The 21,228-nt window shown below is 41.2% G+C and overlaps 1 protein-coding gene across 6 annotated transcripts in view; it reads right to left on the reverse strand.

Moving 5' to 3' along the window:
- The window catches only part of LOC136833650 (delta(24)-sterol reductase-like), a 234,321-nt gene extending 221,822 nt beyond the window's left edge, over window positions 1-12,499 (reverse strand). For 3 of the 6 annotated variants that reach the window (XR_010851558.1, XM_067095819.1, XM_067095820.1), the window contains exons 1-2: window positions 12,198-12,430; window positions 9,429-9,494 (exon numbers count right to left, since the gene is read on the reverse strand). The gene's annotated coding sequence lies outside the window, so the exon portion shown is untranslated. Of the gene's footprint in view, window positions 1-8,813; window positions 8,969-9,428; window positions 9,495-12,197 lie in introns of all 6 variants that reach the window. The other 3 variants (XR_010851557.1, XM_067095805.1, XM_067095812.1) reach the window with 2 other exon arrangements.
- Window positions 12,500-21,228: the final 8,729 nt, after the last annotated feature.

The following is a 21,228-nucleotide window of genomic DNA, read 5'->3' on the forward strand; positions in this document are numbered from 1 at the left end:
CCAATCCATGCTCCGATGTTGGACAATCCTCCACACTGGAGCGTGCAGAGGAGACCAACGCAGGGGCGCAGACTGCCGTTTGGAGGCCGCTGTCCCTACTGTCCGGGTGTGTTCCAGTCTTCTTCGACACCGAAACAGACGAAGAAGGCTGCGGGGACCCCTCCTTGGTTCCTCCCGATGTCTTCGGAGTCGAGACGTCCTTGGGCACCTTCCCCGCTGATCCTTTGTCCAACTTGGGCAAGGATGACAGTTTGGGTGGAGGAGAAGCCCGAAGTCTCTTCCCCTTCTCCTGTTCCGTGCTCGAGCTCGCTACAGGAGTCGAGACTACCGTGCCTTCAGCGACACTCGCTTAGGAGGCACTGAAACAGAACCAGTCTGGGAGGATGAAGCTCCCGAACCGTCTGAGGAGGGTACCAAGGTACCCCTCCCAGCGAGAAACCCAGCAGTCTTCCCCCAAGGAAAGGACTGCACCCCCTTCGAAGAGAGAGTCTTCTTAGGGGGAGGAGAGACCACCCTCCCCTTCTTAGACCAACTGGACTTAGAAGAGGGGGGGGGGGGAAGAGGCAGACAAAGATGAAGACGAGGACGGTGACGACGACCATGAAGAGGAAGACGATGATGGGGACGGTTGGCATGCTCATCTTCTTCTTCTTCTTCTTCTCAATCAACAACAACACCACATCCCTCAGCTTACCGAAGACAGACCAGGGGTTGACGGGGGCTGGGGCAGGCACAGCAGATGGTACAAGAGTCCAAGAACCAGCAGGGGACTCATGTCATGGGCGTACAATGGTGGCAGGGACAGCTGGAGTTGCAGGGGACGTTGGATGGTTCGGCTGGATCACAGGCATGGACAACGGTGGAAGCGAGGCAGGAGGCGTGGGAGCCTAGCCGAGCGGTGGTGGAGTGACCGAGCAGACCGGTCCAGCTAGCATCGACACTGAGATGGCTGGGGTCGGAACTGCACCATAGGCATGGTGCGTTCCCACCAAGGTCATCACGCTTCCCGGCAGCACAGTGGTGACGGTGGTGGTTGTGAGAGCGTCAACCATGTGGGTAGTGGGGGGAGGGAGTAGTACTCCCGCCCGCGCAGCAGAGTTGATATGCTCGAGGAGCGAAGGAAGATCAGGGTTGCCAACCATCCTGAGCGACTCCCACGCCTGACTCAAACCCGGCACAGAAACCAACCCTGTGGAAGACAAAGGTGGGTATGGGGGGGGGCCCCTAACCCAGGGATCAGCGACTCTGGGTGAGGGAGACAGATTCAGTGCTGTGAATAGGCAGCAAGGGAAAGCCTTCGGGGCTCAGATACGATTGGGAAGGATTAGCAACCGTTGGAGTCGAAGGAGCTGAAGACAGCCCTTCCGACTGCTCAGGGGACCAAAGCCTACACTTATCGCAGGGTTCATCAACAGTACAATCAGGGGGGGTCCTTGCTCCCTTTCCTACATTTTAAGCAAAGGGAGTGGGGGTCAGAATCCGCACTACAGCGGAAAGCGCCACATTTCTTATCCTTACCAGGACATACCCGGCGCACAGGCTTATCCAAATCATAGGTTTGTAACAGATCGTCCATAATTACAAACACGCACAGATATACTGAAGTAACAAGCCAAAAGCAAAACAGGAACAAACACACCATGAAAAAGTTGAAGCTTTAGCATCCAGGAAGGTCCGAGCAGAGAACAGGAAAACACATCCGCATCAGACGAGGCTGGAAAGTACAGTGAATGCGTGAAGCTGGGAGGTTGGTACCGTGGGCTTCCAACTGTTACTAACCAACTACCTGGCCAGTAGTAATACCACCACATTACCTTGTTAAGTCTTTAGCAGCCAGTTCAGCTTTGCCAAAAGTATTCCCTATATGAGTAAAGGACCAAGGGTTTGTATTTGTGTAGGAACAACTCATCAATTCTTCTTGCTGCAGCCACAGCAACTAAAAATAACACCTTGGTTAACTCTCTTAAGGATAATGACTCCAAGGGTTCAAAAGATGGAGAGCTCAACAGTCTCAAAACAGCCGCTAGATCCCACGAGGGGGCCTAAAGCGGAAAAACTGGACGTTCTATTCTAAAAGATCTTAATAGATTGTGCAAAATTCCTGAGTTTGAACAGTAACTGTTGAATCAACCCGATAGAAGGGAATGCATACACTTGAAGGTTGTCCCAGGAGTGCAGCATTGCATCTGTCCAGCACGACATGGGGTCCGCTACTGGGGAGAAGTAGACCGGAAGACGGAAATTCATTCTTGTGGCGAAGAGATCCATTGTCGCTGACCACCTCCTCAACAGATGTTGTACTTCTTCCTGAACCTGAGTCCATTCGCCCCCGAGAACTCCCTGAGAACGACTCAACGCGTCTACTAGAACATCGAGCTTCCCCGACACAAATTGTGGTATAAGAGAAACCCTGCGTCCTCGCACCAACGAAGAACTCTCTGTGGTACGTTGTTTAAGACTTGCGATCTTGTTCCTCCCTCTTTCTTTAGATACGACACAGCCATAATGTTTTCACAAAAGAGAGCTACTACCTTGTTGCTTACTTGCTCTGAAAAGCAACTCAGAGCCTCTTCTACTGTTCTCAACTCCCAGAAATTCGTGGACTCCTCTCGATCAGATCCCTCTAAAGGCCTCTGGCCTGAGATTCCTCCAGGGTCGCACCCCAACCCCAATCTGAGGCATCCGTGTACAGATGAACATCTGGAAGAGGGGAATCCAATCTTACTCCCATAGTCAGATGATGTCCTTCTGACCACCACCAAAGATCCTTCAGGCAAGAATCGTCCCAGACCACAACTGCATTCTCTTCCTGAAAGTCCCAGCGATTCCTGAGACACACCTGCAGAGAATGCATCCGGAGACGAGACCCTGGAACTAGTAGCGAGAGGAAGGACATTCAGCCCAACAAGCTCTTCCACAAGCTCACTGGTTGTGCCCTGTCCAACAGGAATACCTCTAGTTGACCTAGAACTGCAAGAATCTGTTCCTCTGTCAGGAAAGCCCTCAAAAGATGCATCTGAATCTCCATTCCCAAATAGGTCTTTACTTGAGCTGGAATTAGAGAGCTTTTGTCCAAATTAATCCGAATTCCTAAGGTCTGACATAGGTTCAGTAAGAAATCCCTTGCCTGCAACAATCCGTCCACAGACAAAGCCTGAACCAACCAATCGTCGGGGTATCTCCTCATTCGAAAACCCCGACAATGCATTACGTCCGAAATAGGAGACATTCCCTTGTGAAAACCTGAGGAGCTGTGGTTAGACCAAAGCAGAGGACCTTGAACTGGAATGTTCCAGTTGGACCCGAGACACAAAGGAACCTTCCGAGATTCCTGATGAATCAGAACCTGGAGATACGCACCCCTGAGGTCCACTGAAACCATCCAATTGTCTCTACGAACTGACCGCAGCACCGACTGCGAAGTTTCCATGTAAAACTTCATTGAAACTACCAGCCGGTTGAGACCCGAAAGATCTATAATGGGTCTCCAAGACCCTCCCGCTTTTGGAGCCACGAAGATCCGGTTGAAAAACCCTGGAGAAGGAGGAGCAGGTTCTATTGCCCCCTTCTCCAAAAGGGCTTGGATCTCCCGCGCTAAAGCTATCCCTTTGATGGAGGATGGGGAATAACTGGGAAGGCAAACCGGGGGGCTGGACAGAGGAGAACGAGAATGAAAAGAGACTCTGTACCCCTCCCTTAACACCTTCACTACCCAACTCTCTGCAGCCCCTCATTCCAGATGTTCCAAAAAGGAGCAAGGCAACCTCCCACAGGTACAGGCGAAGGGAATATCTCCTATTTCTGAAAACCCCTCTTGAAACAAGAAGGTTTCGAAACCGAGGCAGAAGCCGAACCCTTAGAAGCAAACAGACCTTCTTCAGCAATCTTACAGGAGACTTAGAACCTGATCGTTTAGCTGGAGATGGCATCCTGGATCCTTTAGGTGATCTTGAACCCTGAGCCACCACACAAATCATAGCCTGTTGTGACTCTACTGCTGACGACGACACGAAATTGACCATGGAGGAGACATCCTCCTCTCTCTAAAGACTGTTGCAGAGCGCAAACGGCGCCCTCGACAGAACTCTCTTATGTATTTCCGGACAGTGAGACAGAAGATGATTTAAAAAGAAGTCCCTACTCTTCTTGCCAAAGAATGTTGTACAGCCACCAGCAAGAGCTGCACCCAATAGCCCAGAACTAGCTACACCTGGATGCGCGAGACCAACACCTGACATACCTGTCCCCATCATACCTGAGCCAACCAAACCCAGTTGTGCAAACCCTGTACCAACTAAAGCCGACAACAAATCTCTTGAGCCAGTTGCACTCGACTGAGCAAACCCTGCACCACCCAGCGACAATGACGTAACACCTGGGCCAACCACTCCTGGGCGACAAACGCCCACCCCTTAGAGTGGAGAGGCCACAACACCCGATCCATCCAATCCCGGATGGACCAACGCCACACCAGGGTGGGTATCCGGAGCTGAAGTCACACTGATTGAGGGAAAAGGAGGAAGAACTCCCTGATGACCTGGAACCAAAGCCGAACCCACATTGAACACCTTAGAAGGAGGAACAGAAATAGCTGCAGGAAAAGTTGAGAAAGAAGTAGAAGAAGGAGAGAAAAAGGAAGAAGCCACACTCGGAGTAACCACCGGAGCACCTACCGCCGACGTTGGGCAGTACTCAAAGGTGTTTCTAAGGACAAGCTACGAGCTGCGGAACCAATGGGGACCAAAGAAGGAAAATTACCAGCTATTCTAGAGAAAGGAGAGGCTGAGGACACAACTGGTAATGATACACTCAATGATAGCGCAGACGAAACGCCAACTGCCGTAGCATCCGCAAGAACCGTGGTGGACCCATTATGTCTTAAACCCAGTAAAGGATGAAAATACAGAGTTGCAGAAGGCTCCGCAACCGCTTGTGAAGCATCTAGACCAGAAGCCTAAGAAACTACCAGACCCATGTAAGGTGCTAAAGAAGACAGCCCCACCAAAGGTACACCTTCCCTTAACCCCGAAGAGAGAGAGGGAGCCGCCAAAACTCCAACATTACAGGATTGGACCAATGAAAATTCTTTGTTCTGCTGAGTTAATGGCAAAGAAACAGGATAAGCAAGAGAAGACTCCAAAGAGGCCTCCGAAGAGTGACCTGATAAAGAAGATTGTGTAAAGTTAAGTATACCTTAGTTTTACCAGACCACTGAGTTGAGATTGTGTAAAGACATTGGAAGAAGGCTTACAAGAAATTGGGGAAAAGGAAAACTCAGAAGCAGCAGAAGAGGCCATAGATTTTAGAGAAAGAAAATAGACCGACTCTGTTCCCCCTTGATAATCTTGACAGACATCATTAGCAAACTCAGGAAAATTCTTCAAGACATGATCGTGAATACTGGAGAACCCAAAATTGAAACACTGCCTAACTATTAATCTATAACCCTGTGACAAACCCAACAAATCTGCATTATACTGAGCCAAATTGAAAACCTGATCACCAGAATTACCACCACCACAAGACAAACCAAACTTATCCAACGAAGGAAAAGGAACTTTCGAAGATGAAGGAGCACTCTCCAACACTTCAGAACCCGACAAACCCAAACACACATCCGGACGACCAGCCAAGGACTTAGAAACCTTCTGTTGTAAAGAACTCGAAGCAGGAAATAAAACTGAAGATGGATCCAAAGACAAAGTCATCACACTAGAAACCCCATTCGAACCCAAACCCAAAGAAGCCTGCACCTTCCACTTCTCTTCCTGAACACTTACTAACCTATTTTCCCTACTCATCTGTGTCTTACCTAACTCTACATCAACCTCAGAACTTACACCTTGAGTGGGAAGGGGTAAATCTGCTGCCAACACTGCCTGCTCCGTGCCAGGGGGACCGGCAGAACCTACCTTCAAGGCTTGCAGTTCTCCATGACCCCCGGCACCCATTAGGGCTGGTTCTGGAACAGGCAGGGGGCCTGAAAAAGAACGATTAGAATCAACTATGCTACTATTAATACTACTGCAGTAAACGCCCAGTATTTGTGTTCTCACGATTTGCGGACTCACATATTCACAAATTTCTCTTTGAAACGTATCTACCCATTATTTGCAGAAAATTTGCCCATTTGCGGTATTTTTCACTGAGAAATATTCACTAAATACTGGATTTTCATCTCATTTTCATGACTAAATACACTTTTTGTGATAAAACTATTAAAATACTCAGGTAATGCTCGAGTTACGATAATTCACCTTAAGATAACTCGATTTTGCAATGGGGTAAGCAATTAATACCAATACAACAATATTATTTATAAAATATCTTTAAATTTCGGGTGGGCGCAGGCAGCAGTGTAATCAGGCAGTGAGAGAGACCAAATTACAATAGACAACTTTTCCTCCATCTCTTTATCCCATCTTCTAGTTAAAAAAGTAAAAGAGAATGATAAAAGTATTGTTAGTAACGTTATACTCTTGTGTAAATGCATAAAGCCATAAACAACCGACCAAGAAACTGTTGTTTTGCTTATAACCGAATCAGATAACAACAGCCATTTACCTGGTATTTCAACCATCGTATGGTAATACACAATTACCTTAGGTTATGGCACAAATGACGTTAACTAGAATAGGACTGATATATTTTTACATTATACCCTTATTCGGTATGGATAAAAGATTGTCAAGAAAATATACTGCTAAATTTAAGCCACAAGTTGTAGCTGAAGCTGAGAAAACAATGTTCAAGCTGCTAATGACTATACTGTAAATTATCATGCATCGGCAACATGGATGAAACTCGATCATAATTAAAATGGGAGAGAAAGTATTTTAATCAAAACTACTGGGCATGAAAGAACACATTACTGTTATTTTACCCGGATAAACAATAAATACGTAAAGCTTGTATTATGATGAAATCAAGTGAAATTAGCGAACGGAATCTTAAATTTTTTTTACACAAAACAAATGCCCCCAAACGGCCATCGTCAATCGTCATCTATTATTAACGAAAATAATAGATAAATTAATTTCATAACAAGACGTATTTTAGTTATATTTCAACTTAAAAACACTTCATATAATGAAAAATAACCTTGCCCCTTATAAATAAAGTATCTAGACTCTAGAGGTTCATTTACAATAACTAGAAGCAAGAAAAGCGTGCTGAACTGAGTTACATGCAGCGGAATAAATACCGCGTAAAATTTCCAAACCAAAACACTGATGATCGCTATGATCGCAATTTACAATACAAAAGCAGTATAAGAATATATATACAAAATATGATTGGATACAGTGAATTAAGGCACAACATTTTAAAAGATCCATGGAAAAGATGCATATTTGTTATGCTGACGTTTGCATAATACGATATGCGAATATAGAGTACAGTATAATGTAGGCTAAGCTAATATGTACGTATACAATATACCATAGTGTAGGCTAAGCCAATTTTTGTTTGTTATTCAATTTCTCTTTGTATTAAGTTATCATAAGTCGCTTTGCATGGCCCTCCAGAATTAGCTGATATTTATAATTACTATACTGTGTATGTAAAGAGTATATTTTATAGTGTAGGCTAGGCTACCATATATGTATACAGTACATGGTACCGAATACCCTAGCGTAGGCTAGGCTATGTTCAAGATACATTTTGGTATTTCTTACATTTTTTCCAACAAACAATTTTTTTTTTAAATCTAACCCCATCGTAAGTAGGACAATACCTGTATAAGCATTTTTAGTTTGTTTTGTGTGTGTTTGAACTATCAAAATAGGCAGTTCTAAGTGTTTTTAGAAGGGTTCTAAGTATTCACGAGTTTTAGCTATTCACAGGGGGGGGGTGTGGTACACATGCCCCATGAATACGGGGGGTGTACTGTATCTCTATTCTCAGTTAACTTACTTATCAGGCTAGAAAATAGACTAGATATACTGGATGATAACCTGTCCTCTAACTTCTTGAATAACTCTGAATCTAAAGCTTCCTTATCTACTGATTGTAACCCTACAGCTGGTCCTGACCTGCGCTTATTCCTTAAGGCTAAGGATTTTCTATGTTTCATGTAATTCTCCATTTGATCTACTGACCAGGACCTAAACTCATCACATCTCTGACTGATACTACACTGAACCTTTCTACATAAAATACAAACAGAATGTCGATCGTGTTTGAGGGTACTCATCCTACGCTTGCAGGATGTGCAGGACCAATGAGTGGCAGCATCTCCAGCAGTAGAAGGCTCGGTCGTTGAAGCTGTAGACGAAGTGGAAGCAGCGGCACTAGCAGACGACGACGTCTTCTAGTCTGACTTATCCATATCGAATCCAAAGTACAGATCCAAAGTCAAAACCAGGAGAGAAACTCCAAATCCAGTCAATAAAGCTTAAATCCAGGAAAAAAGGTGTTGAAAACAGTCCAAAGTCATAATCTGATATCCAAATTCTTAAATGGGGGTCGGGCTAAATGACCAAAAAAGTTTGCCTCATGTGGGACACACTCACACAGCACAGTAAACTAATAACAATTGGGGATGTTGGCCTCTATCGGCTGGTAGTTGCAGAAGCATTGTCAACGGTGCCTCAGGTAACTCATTTGACAAGATTTTACCTGTAGCATTGGTAACGCTGACAGTTAATTACCCAATTTGTGAGTATATTTATGGGGATATTGTTCGGGCTGGTCAGTGACCAGGGCTAATTCAGGTGTTCAGGGAGTGTACAGTCTTGCAATAGAGGGAATTCCTAGTATATTCAACAAAGGACATATCTTCCACAGATACTTGATTAATAACAATGGCATACCTGAAACATTTGCAGAAGTCAACAAGTGTGGTTGGTGGCAAGCAGGGTATACAAATAAGGGTCCCCCTCATGGAGAGACAAGCCCAGGTACTCAACTTATCGTCAGAGGAGAATGAGTGTTAGGCTCCCTTACTACCAACTGTTCCCTCCTCAAACTGTGGGGAAGGAACATATGTATACAGAAGGTAGGAGAAGCAGCATAACAGGGATATGAGAAAAAGCAGGAAGATTTGGGGGGCACTACTAAGAAATATTTTCCCCCCAGGATGCTGGCAAATTCTTACCACCCTTCTCCCTACTGTATTTCTCCCATTGCAGGGAGATACCACTCAATACACACCTTACAGGAGGAGAGAAAAGTACACAAAAGAACGAAAACTTATGTGGGTCACTATTCAGAAGGGACAATATAATTGCTGTAATACCTAGCAACGTCTTAGTCAATCATGTTTTTTCTCCATCACATAGTTAAATTGAAGAAAACAAATACAGTATAACAAGCATAAAATAACAAATACTGAAGTTTTAACATGACAGTGTTGAAAAAGTGCTTGGTGACAACAGAAGAGTGAGGGGTATTTCCCCAATTTTGTCCCTTCACCACCAGTTACCTACCTTGCTACCAAGTTCAGTGACCACAGACGTCCTCCAGTATTCGAGGGGGATGCATACCACACCCACCTGCAAATACCGAAAATCTGAGAATACCGAAACCCCTTCTGAAAATGCTTATAACTGCCTATTTTAATAGTTCAAACACAAAAGAGCCCCTCTAAAATGCTTATAACATCCTATTTTAATAGTTCAAACGCCAAATACACCTTAAAACATTTAGTCATGAAAATATGAAAATACAGTAATTGCTATGAAAAAATCTGTGAATAGGCAAATTTTATGTTCCACAAAAAAATCTGCAAATAACTGAAGCCGCAAATGCTGAACTGTGAGTAAGCGGGTATCAACTGCATTTCCAACTTGTGCCAAAGGAAAGCCTATTCCTGTATGAAAGAAAATGGTTTGTATTCCCATAAGAACATAAGTTATATGAATGATTATTGTACTCATATCATCAAATGTGTTGCTACTTCATCTTTGGAACTAACTGAGTAATATAGTCCTGGTCTTGCAGTTTTATAATAACATCACTTGACAGTAATACAGAATATGACCCAGATTATATAACAATATGCATGTGCCATCAATCAATTGCCTGCTGACTTTTGTTTATCCTAATTAACATATCCTTAACTAGCTTACCTGACCAGGAATAACTAATAGGTGATAAACTCATGGGTTTGTACCATCAACCAATAAGCCAAATAGATCAGTGGCATGCCACACTGCCAGTACACATTCCTATTGTTGTTGTTGATGATTATGCTACCTAATATAGGTAAGGATTCTTGCTCACAGAGCAGCCCATAAACACAGTCCTGTACTGCATGTTTGATTTGAGTGAGCATTATCTCCAAATTATATATGTAATCTGCATAAAGTTAGACAGGACATGATATCATTTATTAATGTAATTATTTTACCAAACAATACAGAAATGGGTATATAAAATACAGTAGTGATGAGATAACAGAGAAATTTACCATTTTTTTCATAATCTTACTTTCATCCCCAAGGGACTGGCTGGTACTAAACATGGTGGAAGCTCTGCGGGACGCCATGTTTAGTATCAGCCCCTCAGGGATGAAAGTAACAATACACGTAAAAGAGTACAATTTCTGTTATCACTGTGAATTTTTTAATCATCTCAACTGTACTGCATTATATACATCCTTTTCTATTTTCTTCAGTCAATTTATTATATTAATAGTCAATATCTTTGTGCGGCGGTCTCCACATTTACCAATGATATTAAGCCCTACTCTAAAACCATGTTATTTTCAACATGGCCAACAGTAACAATAAGTCTATTCAGATCACAAAATCTAGGCCTACTGGTAATGTTCATTTTTTGATTGGAATTCCATAACTGTAATCCAGATTTATCAACTTAACATAATAAGCCTACTCTATGCAATTATAGCCAAAACAACCTACAGTACTATCCATTTCATGGACCACAAGCCATCGTTTTCCTCAAACATCTTTCAAACTAATTATTTGATTGAAATAATACTTTGACACAGTGTACAAGACACCTCCCGCTAATTTTTGGCAAAATAGTGCATTGTCAAATGGTGTTAGTTAAGGCATTTACTCTTGACTTACATGGTGTTGCCAAGTATCGCCAAACTATGCATTTGAACATCCTTTATCCCCCATCCTGTACCTCCCATTCCCTTTCTCTCCTCATCTCTCCCTCAACTCACTTTCCTGGCCTCCCCATCTCTGCCCCGCCTTTCCTGTCTATGGGGGAGAGCGGACATTCGATTGCATAGATTAGTCCTGCTGACTCATGCGGCTTTGCCTGTATGGTAATTCTAAGTATTAGCTCTGCGCCTCTTTTTACCTTGGAAACTGGAATTTTCTACACTTTTAGGGCTTCTGATACTGACGGTGCATTTGTGTTCGGCCAAATGAAATGTCCCTTCGCCGTGTTTAGTACTGGCTGGGAAGGGGGCAGTACCCATACGTTACAAGTTATTGCACTTGCCGGGCGGGGTATGAACCATTCCAAACAGATGTAACCGTTCTCTGTCTAGCGAAGATCGCGTATGGAAAACCCTTGTCGGATGGGCTTAAGAGGTCAAATACAGATTAATTACATTCGTGGGACAAAAATTGAAGGTAAATCCATAATTAGCAACCAAAAAACTGTAGAAGTTAGAAAGAAATCACCACCGCGGAGCTATTACTTGGATCTACCGCCTTTATTACCAAAAATTAGCAGAAGGTGTCTTGTACACTGTGTCAAAGTACCCTTTGGATCAAAGAATTAGTTTGAAAGATATTTGGGAAAAACAATGACTCGTGGTTCCTGAAATGGATAGTAGGATACCTTCAGTGTCTCACCGGCATTGCCTGGCTAGCCTAAAGCCTAAGCTAAGCTACAGTAATCAGACAAGGCAACTACCTCAATGTGTTCGCTTAGGCTACGAAACGTCACCGGCAAAACTAGTCTTCCCTAGCCTAAATATATTTGGTAGGTAGACTACTCTAGGTAAACCTTATCTAGGAATAGCGAGGGCTACATCACATGAAAGTCTATGATAAAACCAAAATGGGGAGGAATTTTGTTTCTAGTGATAGAAATTCATTTCTCATCATAATGTGGTTCGGATTCCACAATAAGCAGTGGGTTCCGTCGCTAGGTAACCATTTGGTTCTTAACCACGTAAAATAAATCTAATCTTTCGGGCCAGCCCTAGGAGAGCTGTTAACCAGCTCAGTGGTCTGGTTAAACTAAGATATAATGAACTTCAAACATACCTCAACTTGGCCTAGAGGCTGTGTAGGATATGTCCAGCAGCGTCACAGCGCTGAGAAAATCTGTTAGTTTAGCCTGTCTATTGGCTGTGTGACCAGCGAAGACTTTTACGCGTTTGAAAGCCTTTGAACATTGTTTTGGAAACTTGACTATAGATGGCTACGTTATACTGAAAATAACCAACGGCGTGTGGAAACACCGTACTATGGGTCTTGCCAAATTACTTTTTTTTTTTGCATTTATACCTTTTTTTTTTAATGTTTACACTCATCAGCTGATTGTCAGGTGTTGGTGTTGTCTCTTCAGCATGGGGCTTTTTATGACTATTGCAAGGCATTTATGTTTATGATATCTGTATTTATAGAGCGTTTCTTCATTGCTGTTTAAATAGAATGCATTCATTAATACGTTAATACTAAAGACATACGCGCATTACGACGCAGAAGTGGTATCATTCCTGGCTGTCAGGGGAACGCTAAACTGATGATATGTTACATAATATTTTGTTCCACTTGCAGTAGTATTATAATTTTCATGGTTTTAATGCCCATTTCCCACAACTGTAACAACATTTAGCCCAAATGATCATGCATTACTAATTACCAGCCTGCTCAGTGCAATAGACCTGTCTGAAATTGCTTATTACATAACTTAGAAGAAATTTAGGTTATATGCGCATGTAAACACGGGGTGTAAGAAAAGAGAATGAAAATTTTGTGTTTTAGGGAAGGTTAATCTTTTTTATAATAAGGACTTAGTTAAACAGTCTTTAGAATCACAAAGACCAGTAACTTACTTGCCATTTCTCTCAAAACTGCTGAAACAGTGGTTCATCAAAACTCGTTGACCATCCTCAAAGGAACAATTTCTAAGCAGAAGATCAGTTGGATTAAAAATTTACATTACAGAAACAATACAGTTTTCTTTTTTGAAAGACCAACTATGAGGAAAATATACAGATAATGGTGACTGTACGTTACTAACATGCAATATCCTGAGGAAATATCTTATAAAGTTGCTTGAGAGTTATTGATGAAAGACTTAAAAAACAATAACAAAAAAAGATACAGTGACGCATTAGAATCTGGCCTGGATTAAGCATTAAGCAATATAAGCACACATACTTAGAGCACCAAGGGAAGGGAGCACCACAGTTTACCACGACCACAAAAAATGCTCACCCATCCACCAGGAATTCCCCACCCCTCGAAAGAATATATTTAGATATGGGAGCAGCTGTCCACATGACAAAAGTCTTACGAAAGAAAATCTTCGCCAAGGTACATAGATACTATAGGAGCTAAACTTCTGTCCTCTGCAACACTCATTTAGATTATTCTGACAGAAGTATTTGAAGACTGAAATAGACAGAATGCTTCTAGATGTTGGATCATTTGTCCAAGTAATACTATATATACATGTGATGAGGTTCCCAAGTAGCAGTGGCCAGTGGCTTCATATAAAGTGATTAAAACTCTCCTCACAATTATAAAATATACACTCTTTATTTCAGCACTTATGCAGCCGCATATGACAGAAGCTTAACACAATGACTCCTCACCGGTAATGGAATTTTGCTCAACACTAGTGAAGCAAAGGCGCAAAATAATTATTATGAATTGAAAGACTCTTCTTGTTACAGTACACAGAAGAGAAGCCAATAGGCTGCACGATGGCTGGTGGCTTGAGACTTGTTACCTCATTAATAACAGAGGTTTGATATTTAGAAGAACGTCGTTGGTTCTCTTATTTGCTTTCTGATACATACCGACTATATATATTCTGATATACCACACAACAGAGATAAAACATAAACTGTCTAAACACAGAGCACAACCTTCTGAAGATCTCTTGAACGATCATGTTATCTAGATAAAAAAAAATACTGTTGACCTTGTGAGAGAGGTGCGAAATAATGAGCAGGAAGACAAGTACTGCTGGTTTATTGATTTATTGTTTCAAATTTAGCTGGCCTTGTGCCAGCACGGGCTCTTGCTCCTAGAGCAGCCCGTAATGGTTTATTGGTGTTGTTTCAGATTTAGCTGGCCTTGTGCCAGCACGGGCTCTTGCTCCTAGAGCAGCCCGTAATGGTTTATTGACTGTTGTTCTTGTTTCAGATTTAGCTGGCCTTATGCCAGCACGGGCTCTTGCTCCTAGAGCAGCCCGTAACTCTATGTTGATGATGAGTCTGTGAGAACTTTATTATGATGCGTGAAAGTGATTTTGGTGGGGGCGGTTTATTGATTGTTGTTTTAGATTTAGCTGGCGTTGTGCCAGCACGGGCTCTTGCTCCTAGAGCAGCCCTAAGTGGTTTATTGATGTTGTTGTTTTAGATTTAGCTGCCCTTGTGCCAGCAAGGGCTCTTGCTCCTAGAGCAGCCCGTAACTCTATGTTGATGACGAGTCTATGAGATGGGTAGGTTGGATGAAAACTTTATTATGATGCATGAAAGTGATTTTGGTGGGGGTGAGGTTTATTGATTGTTGTTGTTGTTTGAGATTTAGCTGGCCTTGTGCCAGCACGGGCTCTTGCTTCTAGAGCAGCCCGTAACTCTATGTTGATGATGAGTCTGTGAGATTGTTGTTTTAGATTTAGCTGGCCTTGTGCCAGCACGGGCTCTTGCTTCCAGAGCAGCCCGTAAATCTGTGAGATGAAGCGACCCGCTTATAAAGCGGCGTGCGGACGTCTGCGTATACGCAGAAACCGCGGGTACAAAAATTTACAAGTGACCGAGGTCAAACTATTTCTCTACACAAAACAGGACAGGCACATACAGAAAACATGATGATTAACAATAGTTGGTTGGACATAAAAATACTCTGACACATATACGTGGTACAAGGGCAAATGAACAGGTAATAAATATACAATTCACAATAATGACAATAAGATGGTGTTCGTCCGACCCTAGGTCGCATGTGAAGGCACCGCAGAAAACCGGATGTTCATCTTTGAGAACCCGTTGAGCGGGGATTTTACAACATAATGTTAAACATAATCAGATATATCAGAGTAATATCTGACATCTTACCAAACACACGTTACTCATTAATATGCATCTTTGCGTAAATAACACACCATCAAAATCCTAGAAGATTACAGGAAATAGTAGCTAGTTGTGAACTCCTCCCGAGTCCCGACTATGATTGTACAAGTCCTCCATTAGCTTAGTAACATAGAAAACAGAATTTGGGAAAGCTATACGAATTATCCTTAACAGAAATGAAATGAGAAAATCACATAATTTACACTTGGACATGACAAAACAACCTCGCTTAAGGAAAATTGTCTCTTTTTATTTTTTTTTTATTCTTTAATACACCGAAATAATCTGCACCAACGTTGAGCTTTCCTGAAATGCGCTCCACTGAAACTCATAGCTCTGGAGTGGTATGGTCTACCTCATAATTTGCAGGTGTAAATAAGTGGCCTGTGCTCTGTTTGTATCATGAAACCCACCCCAAACTGCCAATCCTTTATTTGTAGGTATTCTTTTTCCTTAGTGATAAATTTTATTATTTTATAAATTTTATTATTTTATCCTTTACTAAGTGTTTAAATCACAGTATAATAAACCCTTAAGACTACCCCACCACGAACTGTCACATCACATGATGACACTGTCTTTGAAGACAGAACTGTCCGGTAAAATCTTTAATTCTCCGGCTCCGTGATGAAGAGACCTGCTTTCTCTATGACCTGCCTTCTCCAAGAGACCTGCTCCCTCAAAAAGAAAAATAATAATAATAATAATGAAATAAGATAAAAAATATATATGCTCCCTCCAAGAGATATGCGTTTTCAGAGGGACTGCTTTCTCGAATAGAATTACTTGTGGTGAAATCAACTGACTGTGACTTTGCCCCGAGTCAAAAAAAAAAAAAAAAAAAAAGGCACAGCCCATGCACGCAACGTGTACTAGTGTAAATCACTGTTTTCTCTAACGGACTGCAAGATTGTTACATAGAAGATTCGTAAAGCAACTAGACACTACCTAAATAAATTTCATGGAACTGTAAAAACGATCGGTTGTTTCATTTCAACAGTGATGAACTGATAAAGAAAAAAAGGTGGCGGAGTTTTCAGTCTTAGAGAGTTTAGCCAGGATTGGGATAAAGTCTTGTGAATAAGAATTACCTTTAAATATTTCTTTAGGATTATCAGAATCAATGCAAGAACGGTTAATGTGTGTGTGTGTGTGTGTGAGAGAGAGAGAGAGAGAGAGAGATTTTTTTAGTACGATATGATCAATTAATCAACAAAATTTTAAATTTATTTGGTTAATTTTTTTTAATATATAAACAAAAAGAATACTGGATTTTTCATATCTTCGGTTTCTAAGCAGATACACATAGAAAAAGCCACGAATTAATATTTTCGTATTTACATACACTCAAACCCATAGCTTCCAGAAAAAAGTAAACTTTCAGTTTGAGAACTGGATTCTGTAGTTTGGAAAACTGGTACCTGGCCCAAAATCTACTAAATTTTTTTGGTGGTCCGACCCAGAAAACTAAATGAAATTTAGTAGGCATGTTGTTCTATTGTGGATATCCTATGGCTGTGCGTAGGTACGTACAGTACCACTGGAGTGTTTTCCGATTATAATTCTGTTAGCTGTGAAAGAAATAAATGACTTCTGGTTGTTGACAACAAGCAGCCTGGCACTTCAATAAAATGTGGAAGCTGGTGTTTAACAGAGTGAGATACACATACTACTTCTTAGGGTGCAGACACTATTGGTGCTAATGGAATTTTTTGTTTAAATTCATCGTATGGAAGACGGTCAAACAGGATACCTTCCTGCAATGATTTGAATGACATTAGCTAGCCTGTTGTTGTGAAAAGTAAAGTTCGGGTCTCTTGTCTCAATATAAGGATTCCTGGGGACTGCTGACATTGTAAAGGCGTCAAGCGCCTCTTCGTTTCTGCATTAACACGTCATGTGTATTACCTGTTATTATTTTGTGTTTTTATATATCTCGCCATATGTATTATTGTACGGTCTTTCCGCCGATGTACGTAACCACTTTTGTACGTTCATTGTAACGTAAATCATTCTCATTTATATGGGTCATCTAACAAACACAAATTCTTGCCCAAATGCGTGACATGGGATCCGCAGGTCGGTGACCACCTTTCCGTCCGCATTCCTCAATGTACACCTGGCTTCCGAAAGATAAATCTTACGGGCTGCTCTAGGAGCAAGAGCCCGTGCTGGCACAAGGCCAGCTAAATCTGAAACAACAACAAAATAAATCAGTTAGAGCCAGACCTGTCGTAAGGGCATCAAACCGCCTCTCTGTTCCTTGTGCTTCGCTCTACGTTTGTACATTAATCATGTTGTATTTGTCACTTGTTATTGTTTCAGATTCTTTATGTATCTCATACATGTATCAGTCTACGGCCTATTCGCCGATATGTATATCTGCCTTGCACAGTACATGTTCTTTAATGCTCTGTATATATCATTTTATGTCTTTCAACAAACACAATTATGTAAGGACGCAGCGGGGGCCGCAGGTCGCCCGCTACCTTTCCAATAACACTCACTAAACAGTCACACTTACTATACACTCACTGAACACACACACACTTACTATACACTCACTAAACACTTACTATACACTCACACTCAGTAACACTAAACACTCACTGAACGCTCAACAGTCACTATACACTAAACACTCATAAAACATTACACACTCACTGTACCCTAAACACTCAGTAAACATTCACTAAGCACTCAATGTACACTAAACATTCACTGAGTACTCACTATACACTCATTAAACATTCATCAAGCACTCATTATACACTGAACACTCACAAAACCCTAAACACTCATTAAACACTAAATACTCACTAAACCCTAAATGCTCATTAAACCCATAAACACTCATTAAATACTAAACAGTCACTGAACATTCACTAATCATTCATTGAACACTCACTAAACACTTATACATGCTAAACATTCACTAAACACTAACATTCACTAAACCCTAAAGACTCACTAAACATTCACTGAATACTTACACACTAAACATCACTGAACACTTAGACACTAAACATTCACTAAACCCTAAATACTCACTAAACATTTACATGCTAAACATTCATTAAACACTAACATTCACTAAACCCTAAATACTCACCAAACATTTACATGCTAAACACTCATTAAACCCTAAACACTCACTAAACATTCACTAAATGCTTACACACTAAACATTCACTAAACACTAACATTCACTAAACACTCACTAAACACTTACAAGCTAAACATTCAGTAAACCCTAAATACTCACTAAACATTCACTGAATACTTACACACTAAACATTCACTAAACACTAACATTCACTAAACCCTAAACACTTACTGACTACTTACACGCTAAACATTCACTAAACCCTAAACACTCACTAAACATCCACTGAATTCTTACACACTAAACACTTGCTCATGAACATTCATTACACACTCACTCACTAAACATTCACTAAACCCTCATTAAACATTCTCTAAACATTTACTCATGAAACATTTAGGATAGAAAAAAATCACAATCACACAAAGCCCCTGTTCAATTTGTGTGGTTACTAGACCTTTAAAGATAGCTGCAAAGTTCTGCAGCGCCGCCCTAGTGGAAGACCACCGAACTTCGTAGTACTGGTATAAAGATAGCATCTCCAGATATATACCCTCTATGGTTTTTCATGACACTATCTTGTGTACTCCCTTCGCTTACGCTTTGTCCCTCATGTACTCTCGAATATGAAGTCTCTCCATCTTCTCTTAGGCCTTCCTCCCTTTCGTGTCCCTAGTACTACAGGTGCCCACACAGTCTGTCTTGATTCTTAGACTTTTTTTGATACCTCAGTGGCTGTTGCTGATTTAATGTCTATTAAAACTGGCGTTACAACACCTAGGTTATTGAAGCGGCTTTTGCTGATCCCTTAATTATATTCATATCTCATCCTATATCTCCTCTTCACGCCACTCATCTATTTGAGCTTCCTCGTTTCCGCTAAGCCCAATTCATTTTGTTCTATTTTTGCATCAGCGGTGCCGCTTCCAGCCAATTCAGTATAAGAGGTCTTGCCACCGCCTTCCGTACTTTGCCCTCCGACCCAATGAGACTCGCTTCATCAAGTGAATGATAACTGATTTCATAAACCATTCACGGTTTCGTCTTAAACCAAGTCAAAAGCAGCATAAAATCATTTGAACAAGTCTACACCCAAATCCTACTGTCAAGGTTTCATTGCAAGTGCCAACTGTTTTCTGCAGGCATAGGATTGCCAGGAAGCAAATGTCCCAAATCTGTAGAAAAGCTTAAAGATAATTTTCAGCAATCTTAGAGAGCACCAGAATAACTGAGATCGGTATGTAATTGTTTCAGCTTTTAAATAAATGACCCTTTGGAACAGGAACAGTATATCTCCATTTCCATTTGTGGGGAAAATGGTATTAAGGAAACATAACGATAAAATGTGCTGAGTGTCGATGAAAGAACCCCAGAAACCCTTGAAAAAATAATGGAAAGCCACTATCAGCACGCATTCCAACTAAAATGAGTTATCAAGGATAGTTTAATAATGTCCATCGAAAACATCTTTATCCAAAATATATCATCAGTTTTTAAAATGAATGAATATATCCTTCGTTAAATCCCAACAATGGTAGCATCAGCACTTCTTTTGAGCCCAAATTGCCAGATAGTTAAGAAGCAACAACATGAGAAAACGTTAACTGATAGCTGCCTTCCTATTCATCATCTGTGGAATTTAATAGCAAGCTAGGTGTTTTGCACTTACTGGTGCAAGCTGCAGCAGAGACAGAAACTAAATTATAGGCGAATAGTTTTGATTTAAAGTGGGTTAATCGTACTGAAGTTATGAAGTGTTCCATACCTCGGTAAATCAAAAGGTGATCACAGAAAATACTTTGAAGTAGGCTATACAGTAACATGACTTCGTTTAAATACGGCTGCCTCGCCTCAGAATATCCTCAGAATATCAAGGAAACATCCAGTCATAACTTGTTCACCTTTCCTTCACTTGCCTTGCGCCTCTCTCATTCCATCCTCTCTAACACAAATAGTTCTTTGTCATGCGATCTGTCTCATCCTTAGTGCTATCACTAATTGCTATCAGGTGACTAATGATATCTTTGGAAGGCTTATACTGTATACTTATCTCGAGCATTTCCCCGCTAAGCAAAGGTTATGATGTCATTCTAAGACTCCTCTTGTCTTTCACATCTTCAAAGCAGCATATATATGTATATACCGTATGTATACACACACGCGCGCGCACGCACACACACACACACACACACACACACACACACACACACACACACACACACATATATATATATATATATATATATATATATATATATATATATATATATATATATTCTGGCATGTAATGAACCTAGTTGGTAAAAACTTAGAACATAAACATTGTCTCATTTGACTGAGAACTTGTATCACTTATTGATAACATCGAAATACTATGTTATAACACAAGATAACAGTTCTTTTGGAAGTGAAATCACTTAAACCTTAACACTATATTAACAGACAGAAATAACAAAATAGAGTTCGCTAAAATCTTGCAATAACCCGCTTTTGTGAAAGTAAGATAGAGTGCTAACGTGCATGAAAACAGCGAGGAAAACCGGTTTCCTGTGCTAGGCTTCACACAGTTGTGCAGAGGAAGTCTGAGTATTTAACGACGGTATGCATTGTAAAATGTTAGGTCGTTGTTGTTTCGTACTTGTCTATGACAGAAAATTTTTGCTTTCAATATAAGTCTTACACATTTTATAATGATTTCTTATCTTTGATTGCTCAGGCTCAGGTAATCTGCTAGCAGTTCTATGACTTTGCGCCCCGTGGGAACAATTTACTTTCAGCAGCCTCTTCTTGCACCCTAAGTATATCCCATGATTTTACTTCCAAAGAGCTATTGTTTTATTGTGTTGTCACATAGCATTTCGATGTGTTATCGGCACGTGGC

Source organism: Macrobrachium rosenbergii, chromosome 4, assembly GCF_040412425.1.
Source record: "Macrobrachium rosenbergii isolate ZJJX-2024 chromosome 4, ASM4041242v1, whole genome shotgun sequence".
Taxonomy (NCBI): domain Eukaryota; kingdom Metazoa; phylum Arthropoda; class Malacostraca; order Decapoda; family Palaemonidae; genus Macrobrachium; species Macrobrachium rosenbergii.